This window comes from Castor canadensis, chromosome 10 (assembly GCF_047511655.1).
Source record: "Castor canadensis chromosome 10, mCasCan1.hap1v2, whole genome shotgun sequence".
NCBI classification, from domain to species: domain Eukaryota; kingdom Metazoa; phylum Chordata; class Mammalia; order Rodentia; family Castoridae; genus Castor; species Castor canadensis.
In genome coordinates, this window is record NC_133395.1 from 89,476,309 (window position 1) to 89,490,296 (window position 13,988).

Below are 13,988 nucleotides of genomic sequence, written 5' to 3' on the forward strand. Positions count from 1 at the left end.
CCATTTGCTAGCAGGGCCAGGGATGGCAGGAGGGTGGGTACGGGGCTCAGCCAGGGCCAGTTCTGCTGGCACGATCCTGTAGCACGTGGCCGCGTAGCACGGGGCCGGGTCTGAAGGAGGCCAAGCAGGGGCACAAGACCCAGCAGCGGCACAGGGAAGAGGCCCAGGGCACCCAGGAGCAGACGAGACCCGGGAGTCGTGCGTGCTTGGCGTGGCCGCGGGCCCCGTGACGCCCGAGGACTCGAGTGCTCAGCCCCGTGTAGTGGCCGCGAAGGCCTGCCTGGGAGAAACGCCCCGGGAGGCCGGCAGGAACCCGGGATCGGAAGGGATGTGGAGGGGCCCCGGGTCGGAGGAGATGGCTTTGGCTGTGTTTGGTTTTGTTTCTTCTTCCCAAGATCCCGGGTGTGAAAGGGGCCAGAGGTGAAGTCCTGGGCTGTAAAGCCTCACGATTCAGCCCCGCAGCCCCAGGCCCTGAGTGTGGAGGAGGGCGGAGCGGGTCGGCGAAGGGCGCGGCTGCCGTTTTCCTGATGGGCTGGAGGGGCAGTGGCGCTTTCCGGACGAAGAGGACCGGAAGGGTCCCCGAGACCTCCGCTGGGAGCCACGCACCCACCCAAGGATACGGCTCCAGGAGGCGACGGAGGAGGGCGGCTGCTTGCCCTGGCCCGAGCTGGGCGTCCCCCGCCTTGGCCACAGCAGTGAACATTCCCAGAAGAACAAGCGCCCGAGGGCACTGAGAAATTTTCCCCCGAGAAAACTTGACCCTCGTCCTGGCAGCAGGACACCTCGGGAAGAAAGCCACCCAGCGGCCACCTGGGCGAGACCGGCTGCCCGAGCAGGCGCGCGGGGCCTCTGGCCGCTGGCCCCGGGCTGCCAGCCCCCACCCGGACTCCCAGCCGTGCCAGGAGAGCAGCGTGGAGACGCACGCCGGGGCCCTCGGCAGGCTCTTGGGGCTCCCGGAGGCGGCGGCTAGCGTCTACGGCCATACCACCCAGAACGCGCCCGATCTCGTCTGATCTCGGAAGCTAAGCAGGGTCGGGCCTGGTTAGTACTTGGATGGCAGACCGCCTGGGAATACCGGGTGCTGTAGGCTTTTGCTCCTCCCTCCCTCGCTGCTCCTTTTGTCTTCAGGGACTTCGCCACCACCCCCCCCACCACCACCACCACCCCCAGCACCACCACCACCACCACCACAACGACCCACCGTGACCACGACCCCGACCCCGTCCGGGCCACCCGCCAGACCCACGCACACCGAATCCTCACAGCTACGTCCCCGAATCCTCTCCCCTCCCCACACTCTCCTGGGGCGCGCGCCCGCGACACGGGTCACCAGCGAGGTTGGTCCCAGGCCACGTTGGGGACCGCTCCCCAACTGCCCTCCAGGCGGGCGGGGAGGGACATGCGGAAGCCATGAGAAAGTGGGTCCTGCACCCCAGCGGGCCCCACAGCGGGACGCGCCACAACTGGGCTCGCCACAAGGTGGTGCACTGGGTCCAGGGCAAGACGCCAGGGGACAGAGAAGCAGGGAACCTCAGTCGGGTGCTGCTCCACGTCGCGCTCCGTCGCTCAACCCAAGACAGGGCAGCCAGCGCGCGACCTCTACGTGGGATCCCGCCTCCCACGGCAGAGCCTGCGGTCACAGGGACAGAGGGCGCAGGCCGCCAGAGCTCCGGATGCCAGCGGCAGCTCCCCGTCCCGCTCAAAGGGAGGGAGGGCCGCCGCTGGCGCCCAGTCGCCTGTGCCACCCTCCGGGTCTCAAAGCACTCCTCAGTCAGCTCAAGGACCGGAGCCACCTGGCCTTCGGGGTCACATGGGCTTGGGCACGACGGAAGGGACCGCTTGCCCCCGTGGAACAGACATTCTCCCCGTGGACAACCTCAGGTGCCGGGACCCTCTGCTCCGCCTTGGAAAACCCACCTTCTGCAATGTATGCCCAACGCAATCAGGCCGAGCAGATTGACCCCCTCGGCCCGGCCCCAGTGTGTGATGGGGCTCTGTGCGTGAGGGCTTGCTCTTCCCCACCTACACCAGGCACGGCATCTAACACACACACACACACACACACACCCACACACACACACACACACCACGCAGAGACACCCAGACCACGCACGCATGCACGGGGACACACCCTCCTCTCCCCCACCCCACACACGAGCAGCCGAAGGACAAGAGGGTATGGCTGGGGCCTGAGCGGGAACAAGCGAAGCCTTGGTTTGCGGCCCCTCGGCCAACTGCATCAGGATTTTTGTCTGGGCTCGGAGGCCAGAGGATCTCTGCCATTTGCTAGCAGGGCCAGGGATGGCAGGAGGGTGGGTACGGGGCTCAGCCAGGGCCAGTTCTGCTGGCACGATCCTGTAGCACGTGGCCACGTAGCACGGGGCCGGGTCTGAAGGAGGCCAAGCAGGGGCACAAGACCCAGCAGCGGCACAGGGAAGAGGCCCAGGGCACCCAGGAGCAGACGAGACCCGGGAGTCGTGCGTGCTTGGCGTGGCCGCGGGCCCGTGACGCCCGAGGACGCGAATGCTCAGCCCCGTGTAGTGGCCGCGAAGGCCTGCCTGGGAGAAAAGCCCTGGGAGGCCGGCAGGAACCCGGGATCGGAAGGGATTTGGAGGGGCCCCGGGTCGGAGGAGATGGCTTTGGCTGTGTTTGGTTTTGTTTCTTCTTCCCAAGATCCCGGGTGTGAAAGGGGCCAGAGGTGAGGTCCTGGGCTGAAAAGCTTCACGATTCAGCCCCGCAGCCCCAGGCCCTGAGTGTGGAGGAGGGCGGAGCGGGTCGGCGAAGGGCGCGGCTGCCGTTTTCCTGATGGGCTGGAGGGGCAGTGGCGCTTTCCGGACGAAGAGGACAGGAAGGGACCCCGAGACCTCCGCTGGGAGCCACGCACACACCCAAGTATACGGCTCCAGGAGGCGACGGAGGAGGGCGGCTGCTTGCCCTGGCCCGAGCTGTGCGTCCCCCGCCTTGGCCACAGCAGTGAACATTCCCAGAAGAACAAGCGCCCGAGAGCACTGAGAAATTTTCCCCCGAGAAAACTTGACCCTCGTCCTGGCAGCAGGACACCTCGGGAAGAAAGCCACCCAGCGGCCACCTGGGCGAGACCGGCTGCCCGAGCAGGCGCGCGGGGCCTCTGGCCGCTGGCCCCGGGCTGCCAGCCCCCACCCGGACTCCCAGCCGTGCCAGGAGAGCAGCGTGGAGACGCACGCCGGGGCCCTCGGTAGGCTCTTGGGGCTCCCGGAGGCGGCGGCTAGCGTCTACGGCCATACCACCCTGAACGCGCCCGATCTCGTCTTATCTCGGAAGCTAAGCAGGGTCGGGCCTGGTTAGTACTTGGATGGGAGACCGCCTGGGAATACCGGGTGCTGTAGGCTTTTGCTCCTCCCTCCCTCGCTGCTCCTTTTGTCTTCGGGGACTTCGCCACCACCCCCCCCACCACCACCACCCCCAGCACCACCACCACCACCACCACAACGACCCACCATGACAACGACCCCGACCCCGTCTGGGCCATCCGCCAGACCCACGCACACCGAATCCTCACAGCTACGTCCCCGAATCCTCTCCCCCCCCACACTCTCCTGGGGCGCGTGCCCGCGACACGGGTAACCAGCGAGGTTGGTCCCAGGCCACGTTGGGGACCGCTCCCCAACTGCCCTCCAGGCGGGCGGGGAGGGACGTGCGGAAGCCATGAGAAAGTGGGTCCTGCACCCCTGCGGGCCCCACAGCGGGACGCGCCACACCTGGGCTCGCCACAAGGTGGTGCACTGGGTCCAGGGCAAGACGCCAGGGGACAGAGAAGCAGGGAGCCTCAGTCGGGTGCTGCTCCACGTCGCGCTCCGTCGCTCAACCCAAGACAGGGCAGCCAGCGCGCGACCTCTACGTGGGATCCCGCCTCCCACGGCAGAGCCTGCGGTCACAGGGACAGAGGGCGCAGGCCGCCAGAGCTCCGGATGCCAGCGGCAGCTCCCCGTCCCGCTCAAAGGGAGGGAGTGCCGCCGCTGGCGCCCAGTCGCCTGTGCCACCCTCCGGGTCTCAAAGCACTCCTCAGTCAGCTCAAGGACCGGGGCCACCTGGCCTTCGGGGTCACATGGGCTTGGGCACGACGGAAGGGACCGCTTGCCCCCGTGGAACAGACATTCTCCCCGTGGACAACCTCAGGTGCCGGGACCCTCTGCTCCGCCTTGGAAAACCCACCTTCTGCAATGTGTGCCCAACGCAATCAGGCCGAGCAGATTGACCCCCTCGGCCCGGCCCCAGTGTGTGATGGGGCTCTGTGCGTGAGGGCTTGCTCTTCCCCACCTACACCAGGCACGGCATCTAACACACACACACACACACACACACACACACACACACACCACGCAGAGACACCCAGACCACGCACGCACGCACGGGGACGCACCCTCCTCTCCCCCACCCCACACACGAGCAGCCGAAGGACAAGAGGGTATGGCTGGGGCCTGAGCGGGAACAAGCGAAGCCTTGGTTTGCGGCCCCTCGGCCATCTGCATCAGGATTTTTGTCTGGGCTCGGAGGCCAGAGGATCTCTGCCATTTGCTAGCAGGGCCAGGGATGGCAGGAGGGTGGGTACGGGGCTCAGCGAGGGCCAGTTCTGCTGGCACGATCCTGTAGCACGTGGCCGCGTAGCACGGGGCCGGGTCTGATGGAGGCCAAGCAGGGGCACAAGACCCAGCAGCGGCACAGGGAAGAGGCCCAGGGCACCCAGGAGCAGACGAGACCCGGGAGTCGTGCGTGCTTGGCGTGGCCGCGGGCCCCGTGATGCCCGAGGACTCGAGTGCTCAGCCCCGTGTAGTGGCCGCGAAGGCCTGCCTGGGAGAAACGCCCCGGGAGGCCGGCAGGAACCCGGGATCGGAAGGGATGTGGAGGGGCCCCGGGTCGGAGGAGATGGCTTTGGCTGTGTTTGGTTTTGTTTCTTCTTCCCAAGATCCCAGGTGTGAAAGGGGCCAGAGGTGAAGTCCTGGGCTGGAAAGCCTCACGATTCAGCCCCGCAGCCCCAGGCCCTGAGTGTGGAGGAGGGCGGAGCGGGTCGGCGAAGGGCGCGGCTGCCGTTTTCCTGATGGGCTGGAGGGGCAGTGGCGCTTTCCGGACGAAGAGGACCGGAAGGGTCCCCGAGACCTCCGCTGGGAGCCACGCACCCACCCAAGGATACGGCTCCAGGAGGCGACGGAGGAGGGCGGCTGCTTGCCCTGGCCCGAGCTGTGCGTCCCCCGCCTTGGCCACAGCAGTGGACATTCCCAGAAGAACAAGCGCCCGAGAGCACTGAGAAATTTTCCCCCGAGAAAACTTGACCCTCGTCCTGGCAGCAGGACACCTCGGGAAGAAAGCCACCCAGCGGCCACCTGGGCGAGACCGGCTGCCCGAGCAGGCGCGCGGGGCCTCTGGCCGCTGGCCCCGGGCTGCCAGCCCCCACCCGGACTCCCAGCCGTGCCAGGAGAGCAGCGTGGAGACGCACGCCGGGGCCCTCGGCAGGCTCTTGGGGCTCCCGGAGGCGGCGGCTAGCGTCTACGGCCATACCACCCTGAACGCGCCCGATCTCGTCTGATCTCGGAAGCTAAGCAGGGTCGGGCCTGGTTAGTACTTGGATGGGAGACCGCCTGGGAATACCGGGTGCTGTAGGCTTTTGCTCCTCCCTCCCTCGCTGCTCCTTTTGTCTTCGGGGACTTCGCCACCACCCCCCCCACCACCACCACCACCCCCAGCACCACCACCACCACCACCACCACAACGACCCACCGTGACCACGACCCCGACCCCGTCCGGGCCACCCGCCAGACCCACGCACACCGAATCCTCACAGCTACATCCCCGAATCCTCTCCCCTCCCCACACTCTCCTGTGGCGCGCGCCCGCGACCCGGGTCACCAGCGAGGTTGGTCCCAGGCCACGTTGGGGACCGCTCCCCAACTGCCCTCCAGGCGGGCGGGGAGGGACGTGCGGAAGCCATGAGAAAGTGGGTCCTGCACCCCAGCGGGCCCCACAGCGGGACGCGCCACACCTGGGCTCGCCACAAGGTGGTGCACTGGGTCCAGGGCAAGACGCCAGGGGACAGAGAAGCAGGGAGCCTCAGTCGGGTGCTGCTCCACGTCGCGCTCCGTCGCTCAACCCAAGACAGGGCAGCCAGCGCGCGACCTCTACGTGGGATCCCGCCTCCCACGGCAGAGCCTGCGGTCACAGGGACAGAGGGCGCAGGCCGCCAGAGCTCCGGATACCAGCGGCAGCTCCCCGTCCCGCTCAAAGGGAGGGAGGTCCGCCGCTGGCGCCCAGTCGCCTGTGCCACCCTCCGGGTCTCAAAGCACTCCTCAGTCAGCTCAAGGACCGGGGCCACCTGGCCTTCGGGGTCACATGGGCTTGGGCACGACGGAAAGGACCGCTTGCCCCCGTGGAACAGACATTCTCCCCGTGGACAACCTCAGGTGCCGGGACCCTCTGCTCCGCCTTGGAAAACCCACCTTCTGCAATGTATGCCCAACGCAATCAGGCCGAGCAGATTGACCCCTCGGCCCGGCCCCAGTGTGTGATGGGGCTCTGTGAGTGAGGGCTTGCTCTTCCCCACCTACACCAGGCACGGCATCTAACACACACACACACACACACACACACACACACACACACCATGCAGAGACACCCAGACCACGCACGCACGCACGGGGACGCACCCTCCTCTCCCCCACCCCACACACGAGCAGCCGAAGGACAAGAGGGTATGGCTGGGGCCTGAGCGGGAACAAGCGAAGCCTTGGTTTGCGGCCCCTCGGCCAACTGCATCAGGATTTTTGTCTGGGCTCGGAGGCCAGAGGATCTCTGCCATTTGCTAGCAGGGCCAGGGATGGCAGGAGGGTGGGTACGGGGCTCAGTCAGGGCCAGTTCTGCTGGCACGATCCTGTAGCACGTGGCCGCGTAGCACGGGGTCGGGTCTGAAGGAGGCCAAGCAGGGGCACAAGACCCAGCAGCGGCACAGGGAAGAGGCCCAGGGCACCCAGGAGCAGACGAGACCCGGGAGTCGTGCGTGCTTGGCGTGGCCGCGGGCCCCGTGACGCCCGAGGACTCGAGTGCTCAGCCCCGTGTAGTGGCCGCGAAGGCCTGCCTGGGAGAAACGCCCCGGGAGGCCGGCAGGAACCCGGGATCGGAAGGGATGTGGAGGGGCCCCGGGTCGGAGGAGATGGCTTTGGCTGTGTTTGGTTTTGTTTCTTCTTCCCAAGATCCCGGGTGTGAAAGGGGCCAGAGGTGAAGTCCTGGGCTGGAAAGCCTCACGATTCAGCCCCGCAGCCCCAGGCCCTGAGTGTGGAGGAGGGCGGAGCGGGTCGGCGAAGGGCGCGGCTGCCGTTTTCCTGATGGGCTGGAGGGGCAGTGGCGCTTTCCGGACGAAGAGGACCGGAAGGGTCCCCGAGACCTCCGCTGGGAGCCACGCACCCACCCAAGGATACGGCTCCAGGAGGCGACGGAGGAGGGCGGCTGCTTGCCCTGGCCCGAGCTGTGCGTCCCCCGCCTTGGCCACAGCAGTGGACATTCCCAGAAGAACAAGCGCCCGAGAGCCCTGAGAAATTTTCCCCCGAGAAAACTTGACCCTCGTCATGGCAGCAGGACACCTCGGGAAGAAAGCCACCCAGCGGCCACCTGGGCGAGACCGGCTGCCCGAGCAGGCGCGCGGGGCCTCTGGCCGCTGGCCCCGGGCTGCCAGCCCCCACCCGGACTCCCAGCCGTGCCAGGAGAGCAGCGTGGAGACGCACGCCGGGGCCCTCGGCAGGCTCTTGGGGCTCCCGGAGGCGGCGGCTAGCGTCTACGGCCATACCACCCTGAACGCGCCCGATCTCGTCTGATCTCGGAAGCTAAGCAGGGTCGGGCCTGGTTAGTACTTGGATGGGAGACCGCCTGGGAATACCGGGTGCTGTAGGCTTTTGCTCCTCCCTCCCTCGCTGCTCCTTTTGTCTTCGGGGACTTCGCCACCACCCCCCCCCCACCACCACCACCCCCAGCACCACCACCACCACCACCACCACAACGACCCACCGTGACCACGACCCCGACCCCGTCCGGGCCACCCGCCAGACCCACGCACACCGAATCCTCACAGCTACGTCCCCGAATCCTCTCCCCTCCCCACACTCTCCTGTGGCACGCGTCCGCGACACGGGTCACCAGCGAGGTTGGTCCCAGGCCACGTTGGGGACCGCTCCCCAACTGCCCTCCAGGCGGGCGGGGAGGGACGTGCGGAAGCCATGAGAAAGTGGGTCCTGCACCCCAGCGGGCCCCACAGCGGGACGCGCCACACCTGGGCTCGCCACAAGGTGGTGCACTGGGTCCAGGGCAAGACGCCAGGGGACAGAGAAGCAGGGAGCCTCAGTCGGGTGCTGCTCCACGTCACGCTCCGTCGCTCAACCCAAGACAGGGCAGCCAGCGCGCGACCTCTACGTGGGATCCCGCCTCCCACGGCAGAGCCTGCGGTCACAGGGACAGAGGGCGCAGGCCGCCAGAGCTCCAGATGCCAGCGGCAGCTCCCCGTCCCGCTCAAAGGGAGGGAGGGCCGCCGCTGGCGCCCAGTCGCCTGTGCCACCCTCCGGGTCTCAAAGCACTCCTCAGTCAGCTCAAGGACCGGGGCCACCTGGCCTTCGGTGTCACATGGGCTTGGGCACGACGGAAGGGACCGCTTGCCCCCGTGGAACAGACATTCTCCCCGTGGACAACCTCAGGTGCCGGGACCCTCTGCTCCGCCTTGGAAAACCCACCTTCTGCAATGTATGCCCAACGCAATCAGGCCGAGCAGATTGACCCCCTCGGCCCGGCCCCAGTGTGTGATGGGGCTCTGTGCGTGAGGGCTTGCTCTTCCCCACCTACACCAGGCACGGCATCTAACACACACACACACACACACACACACCACGCAGAGACACCCAGACCACGCACGCACGCACGGGGACGCACCCTCCTCTCCCCCACCCCACACACGAGCAGCCGAAGGACAAGAGGGTATGGCTGGGGCCTGAGCGGGAACAAGCGAAGCCTTGGTTTGCGGCCCCTCGGCCAACTGCATCAGGATTTTTGTCTGGGCTCGGAGGCCAGAGGATCTCTGCCATTTGCTAGCAGGGCCAGGGATGGCAGGAGGGTGGGTACGGGGCTCAGCCAGGGCCAGTTCTGCTGGCACGATCCTGTAGCACGTGGCCGCGTAGCACGGGGCCGGGTCTGAAGGAGGCCAAGCAGGGGCACAAGACCCAGCAGCGGCACAGGGAAGAGGCCCAGGGCACCCAGGAGCAGACGAGACCCGGGAGTCGTGCGTGCTTGGCGTGGCCGCGGGCCCCGTGACGCCCGAGGACTCGAGTGCTCAGCCCCGTGTAGTGGCCGCGAAGGCCTGCCTGGGAGAAACGCCCCGGGAGGCCGGCAGGAACCCGGGATCGGAAGGGATGTGGAGGGGCCCCGGGTCGGAGGAGATGGCTTTGGCTGTGTTTGGTTTTGTTTCTTCTTCCCAAGATCCCGGGTGTGAAAGGGGCCAGAGGTGAAGTCCTGGGCTGGAAAGCCTCACGATTCAGCCCCGCAGCCCCAGGCCCTGAGTGTGGAGGAGGGCGGAGCGGGTCGGCGAAGGGCGCGGCTGCCGTTTTCCTGATGGGCTGGAGGGGCAGTGGCGCTTTCCGGACGAAGAGGACCGGAAGGGTCCCCGAGACCTCCGCTGGGAGCCACGCACCCACCAAAGGATACGGCTCCAGGAGGCGACGGAGGAGGGCGGCTGCTTGCCCTGGCCCGAGCTGTGCGTCCCCCGCCTTGGCCACAGCAGTGGACATTCCCAGAAGAACAAGCGCCCGAGAGCACTGAGAAAGTTTCCCCCGAGAAAACTTGACCCTCGTCCTGGCAGCAGGACACCTCGGGAAGAAAGCCACCCAGCGGCCACCTGGGCGAGACCGGCTGCCCGAGCAGGCGTGCGGTGCCTCTGGCCGCTGGCCCCGGGCTGCCAGCCCCCACCCGGACTCCCAGCCGTGCCAGGAGAGCAGCGTGGAGACGCACGCCGGGGCCCTCGGCAGGCTCTTGGGGCTCCCGGAGGCGGCGGCTAGCGTCTACGGCCATACCACCCTGAACGCGCCCGATCTCGTCTGATCTCGGAAGCTAAGCAGGGTCGGGCCTGGTTAGTACTTGGATGGGAGACCGCCTGGGAATACCGGGTGCTGTAGGCTTTTGCTCCTCCCTCCCTCGCTGCTCCTTTTGTCTTCGGGGACTTCGCCACCACCCCCCCACCACCACCACCACCCCCAGCACCACCACCACCACCACCACCACAACGACCCACCGTGACCACGACCCCGACCCCGTCCGGGCCACCCGCCAGACCCACGCACACCGAATCCTCACAGCTACGTCCCCGAATCCTCTCCCCTCCCCACACTCTCCTGGGGCGCGCGCCCGCGACACGGGTCACCAGCGAGGTTGGTCCCAGGCCACGTTGGGGACCGCTCCCCAACTGCCCTCCAGGCGGGCGGGGAGGGACGTGCGGAAGCCATGAGAAAGTGGGTCCTGCACCCCAGCGGGCCCCACAGCGGGACGCGCCACACCTGGGCTCGCCACAAGGTGGTGCACTGGGTCCAGGGCAAGACGCCAGGGGACAGAGAAGCAGGGAGCCTCAGTCGGGTGCTGCTCCACGTCGCGCTCCGTCGCTCAACCCAAGACAGGGCAGCCAGCGCGCGACCTCTACGTGGGATCCCGCCTCCCACGGCAGAGCCTGCGGTCACAGGGACAGAGGGCCCAGGCCGCCAGAGCTCCGGATACCAGCGGCAGCTCCCCGTCCCGCTCAAAGGGAGGGAGGGCCGCCGCTGGCGCCCAGTCGCCTGTGCCACCCTCCGGGTCTCAAAGCACTCCTCAGTCAGCTCAAGGACCGGGGCCACCTGGCCTTCGGGGTCACATGGGCTTGGGCACGACGGAAGGGACCGCTTGCCCCCGTGGAACAGACATTCTCCCCGTGGACAACCTCAGGTGCCGGGACCCTCTGCTCCGCCTTGGAAAACCCACCTTCTGCAATGTATGCCCAACGCAATCAGGCCGAGCAGATTGACCCCCTCGGCCCGGCCCCAGTGTGTGATGGGGCTCTGTGCGTGAGGGCTTGCTCTTCCCCACCTACACCAGGCACGGCATCTAACACACACACACACACACACACACACACACACACACACCACGCAGAGACACCCAGACCACGCACGCACGCACGGGGACGCACCCTCCTCTCCCCCACCCCACACACGAGCAGCCGAAGGACAAGAGGGTATGGCTGGGGCCTGAGCGGGAACAAGCGAAGCCTTGGTTTGCGGCCCCTCGGCCAACTGCATCAGGATTTTTGTCTGGGCTCGGAGGCCAGAGGATCTCTGCCATTTGCTAGCAGGGCCAGGGATGGCAGGAGGGTGGGTACGGGGCTCAGTCAGGGCCAGTTCTGCTGGCACGATCCTGTAGCACGTGGCCGCGTAGCACGGGGTCGGGTCTGAAGGAGGCCAAGCAGGGGCACAAGACCCAGCAGCGGCACAGGGAAGAGGCCCAGGGCACCCAGGAGCAGACGAGACCCGGGAGTCGTGCGTGCTTGGCGTGGCCGCGGGCCCCGTGACGCCCGAGGACTCGAGTGCTCAGCCCCGTGTAGTGGCCGCGAAGGCCTGCCTGGGAGAAACGCCCCGGGAGGCCGGCAGGAACCCGGGATCGGAAGGGATGTGGAGGGGCCCCGGGTCGGAGGAGATGGCTTTGGCTGTGTTTGGTTTTGTTTCTTCTTCCCAAGATCCCGGGTGTGAAAGGGGCCAGAGGTGAAGTCCTGGGCTGGAAAGCCTCACGATTCAGCCCCGCAGCCCCAGGCCCTGAGTGTGGAGGAGGGCGGAGCGGGTCGGCGAAGGGCGCGGCTGCCGTTTTCCTGATGGGCTGGAGGGGCAGTGGCGCTTTCCGGACGAAGAGGACCGGAAGGGTCCCCGAGACCTCCGCTGGGAGCCACGCACCCACCCAAGGATACGGCTCCAGGAGGCGACGGAGGAGGGCGGCTGCTTGCCCTGGCCCGAGCTGTGCGTCCCCCGCCTTGGCCACAGCAGTGGACATTCCCAGAAGAACAAGCGCCCGAGAGCCCTGAGAAATTTTCCCCCGAGAAAACTTGACCCTCGTCATGGCAGCAGGACACCTCGGGAAGAAAGCCACCCAGCGGCCACCTGGGCGAGACCGGCTGCCCGAGCAGGCGCGCGGGGCCTCTGGCCGCTGGCCCCGGGCTGCCAGCCCCCACCCGGACTCCCAGCCGTGCCAGGAGAGCAGCGTGGAGACGCACGCCGGGGCCCTCGGCAGGCTCTTGGGGCTCCCGGAGGCGGCGGCTAGCGTCTACGGCCATACCACCCTGAACGCGCCCGATCTCGTCTGATCTCGGAAGCTAAGCAGGGTCGGGCCTGGTTAGTACTTGGATGGGAGACCGCCTGGGAATACCGGGTGCTGTAGGCTTTTGCTCCTCCCTCCCTCGCTGCTCCTTTTGTCTTCGGGGACTTCGCCACCACCCCCCCCCCACCACCACCACCCCCAGCACCACCACCACCACCACCACCACAACGACCCACCGTGACCACGACCCCGACCCCGTCCGGGCCACCCGCCAGACCCACGCACACCGAATCCTCACAGCTACGTCCCCGAATCCTCTCCCCTCCCCACACTCTCCTGTGGCACGCGTCCGCGACACGGGTCACCAGCGAGGTTGGTCCCAGGCCACGTTGGGGACCGCTCCCCAACTGCCCTCCAGGCGGGCGGGGAGGGACGTGCGGAAGCCATGAGAAAGTGGGTCCTGCACCCCAGCGGGCCCCACAGCGGGACGCGCCACACCTGGGCTCGCCACAAGGTGGTGCACTGGGTCCAGGGCAAGACGCCAGGGGACAGAGAAGCAGGGAGCCTCAGTCGGGTGCTGCTCCACGTCACGCTCCGTCGCTCAACCCAAGACAGGGCAGCCAGCGCGCGACCTCTACGTGGGATCCCGCCTCCCACGGCAGAGCCTGCGGTCACAGGGACAGAGGGCGCAGGCCGCCAGAGCTCCAGATGCCAGCGGCAGCTCCCCGTCCCGCTCAAAGGGAGGGAGGGCCGCCGCTGGCGCCCAGTCGCCTGTGCCACCCTCCGGGTCTCAAAGCACTCCTCAGTCAGCTCAAGGACCGGGGCCACCTGGCCTTCGGTGTCACATGGGCTTGGGCACGACGGAAGGGACCGCTTGCCCCCGTGGAACAGACATTCTCCCCGTGGACAACCTCAGGTGCCGGGACCCTCTGCTCCGCCTTGGAAAACCCACCTTCTGCAATGTATGCCCAACGCAATCAGGCCGAGCAGATTGACCCCCTCGGCCCGGCCCCAGTGTGTGATGGGGCTCTGTGCGTGAGGGCTTGCTCTTCCCCACCTACACCAGGCACGGCATCTAACACACACACACACACACACACACACACCACGCAGAGACACCCAGACCACGCACGCACGCACGGGGACGCACCCTCCTCTCCCCCACCCCACACACGAGCAGCCGAAGGACAAGAGGGTATGGCTGGGGCCTGAGCGGGAACAAGCGAAGCCTTGGTTTGCGGCCCCTCGGCCAACTGCATCAGGATTTTTGTCTGGGCTCGGAGGCCAGAGGATCTCTGCCATTTGCTAGCAGGGCCAGGGATGGCAGGAGGGTGGGTACGGGGCTCAGCCAGGGCCAGTTCTGCTGGCACGATCCTGTAGCACGTGGCCGCGTAGCACGGGGCCGGGTCTGAAGGAGGCCAAGCAGGGGCACAAGACCCAGCAGCGGCACAGGGAAGAGGCCCAGGGCACCCAGGAGCAGACGAGACCCGGGAGTCGTGCGTGCTTGGCGTGGCCGCGGGCCCCGTGACGCCCGAGGACTCGAGTGCTCAGCCCCGTGTAGTGGCCGCGAAGGCCTGCCTGGGAGAAACGCCCCGGGAGGCCGGCAGGAACCCGGGATCGGAAGGGATGTGGAGGGGCCCCGGGTCGGAGGAGATGGCTTT

At 67.5% G+C, this 13,988-nt stretch overlaps 6 non-coding genes across 6 annotated transcripts; all 6 read left to right on the forward strand.

Annotated features, from left to right (window-relative positions):
* The first annotated feature begins 971 nt into the window (after nt 1-971).
* On the forward strand, nt 972-1,090 carry LOC141412914 (5S ribosomal RNA). The gene has a single exon (XR_012437756.1). It is a non-coding gene; the product is annotated as a 5S ribosomal RNA (ribosomal RNA).
* A 2,159-nt stretch (nt 1,091-3,249) lies between these two features.
* LOC141412896 (5S ribosomal RNA) lies at nt 3,250-3,368 on the forward strand. Its single transcript, XR_012437738.1, has one exon. It is a non-coding gene; the product is annotated as a 5S ribosomal RNA (ribosomal RNA).
* Nucleotides 3,369-5,518: 2,150 nt separating this feature from the next.
* LOC141412224 (5S ribosomal RNA) lies at nt 5,519-5,637 on the forward strand. The gene has a single exon (XR_012437063.1). It is a non-coding gene; the product is annotated as a 5S ribosomal RNA (ribosomal RNA).
* Nucleotides 5,638-7,793: 2,156 nt separating this feature from the next.
* On the forward strand, nt 7,794-7,912 carry LOC141412225 (5S ribosomal RNA). Its single transcript, XR_012437064.1, has one exon. It is a non-coding gene; the product is annotated as a 5S ribosomal RNA (ribosomal RNA).
* Nucleotides 7,913-10,056: 2,144 nt separating this feature from the next.
* Nucleotides 10,057-10,175, forward strand: LOC141412226 (5S ribosomal RNA). Its single transcript, XR_012437065.1, has one exon. It is a non-coding gene; the product is annotated as a 5S ribosomal RNA (ribosomal RNA).
* A 2,156-nt stretch (nt 10,176-12,331) lies between these two features.
* LOC141412228 (5S ribosomal RNA) lies at nt 12,332-12,450 on the forward strand. Its single transcript, XR_012437067.1, has one exon. It is a non-coding gene; the product is annotated as a 5S ribosomal RNA (ribosomal RNA).
* The last annotated feature ends 1,538 nt before the right edge of the window (nt 12,451-13,988 follow it).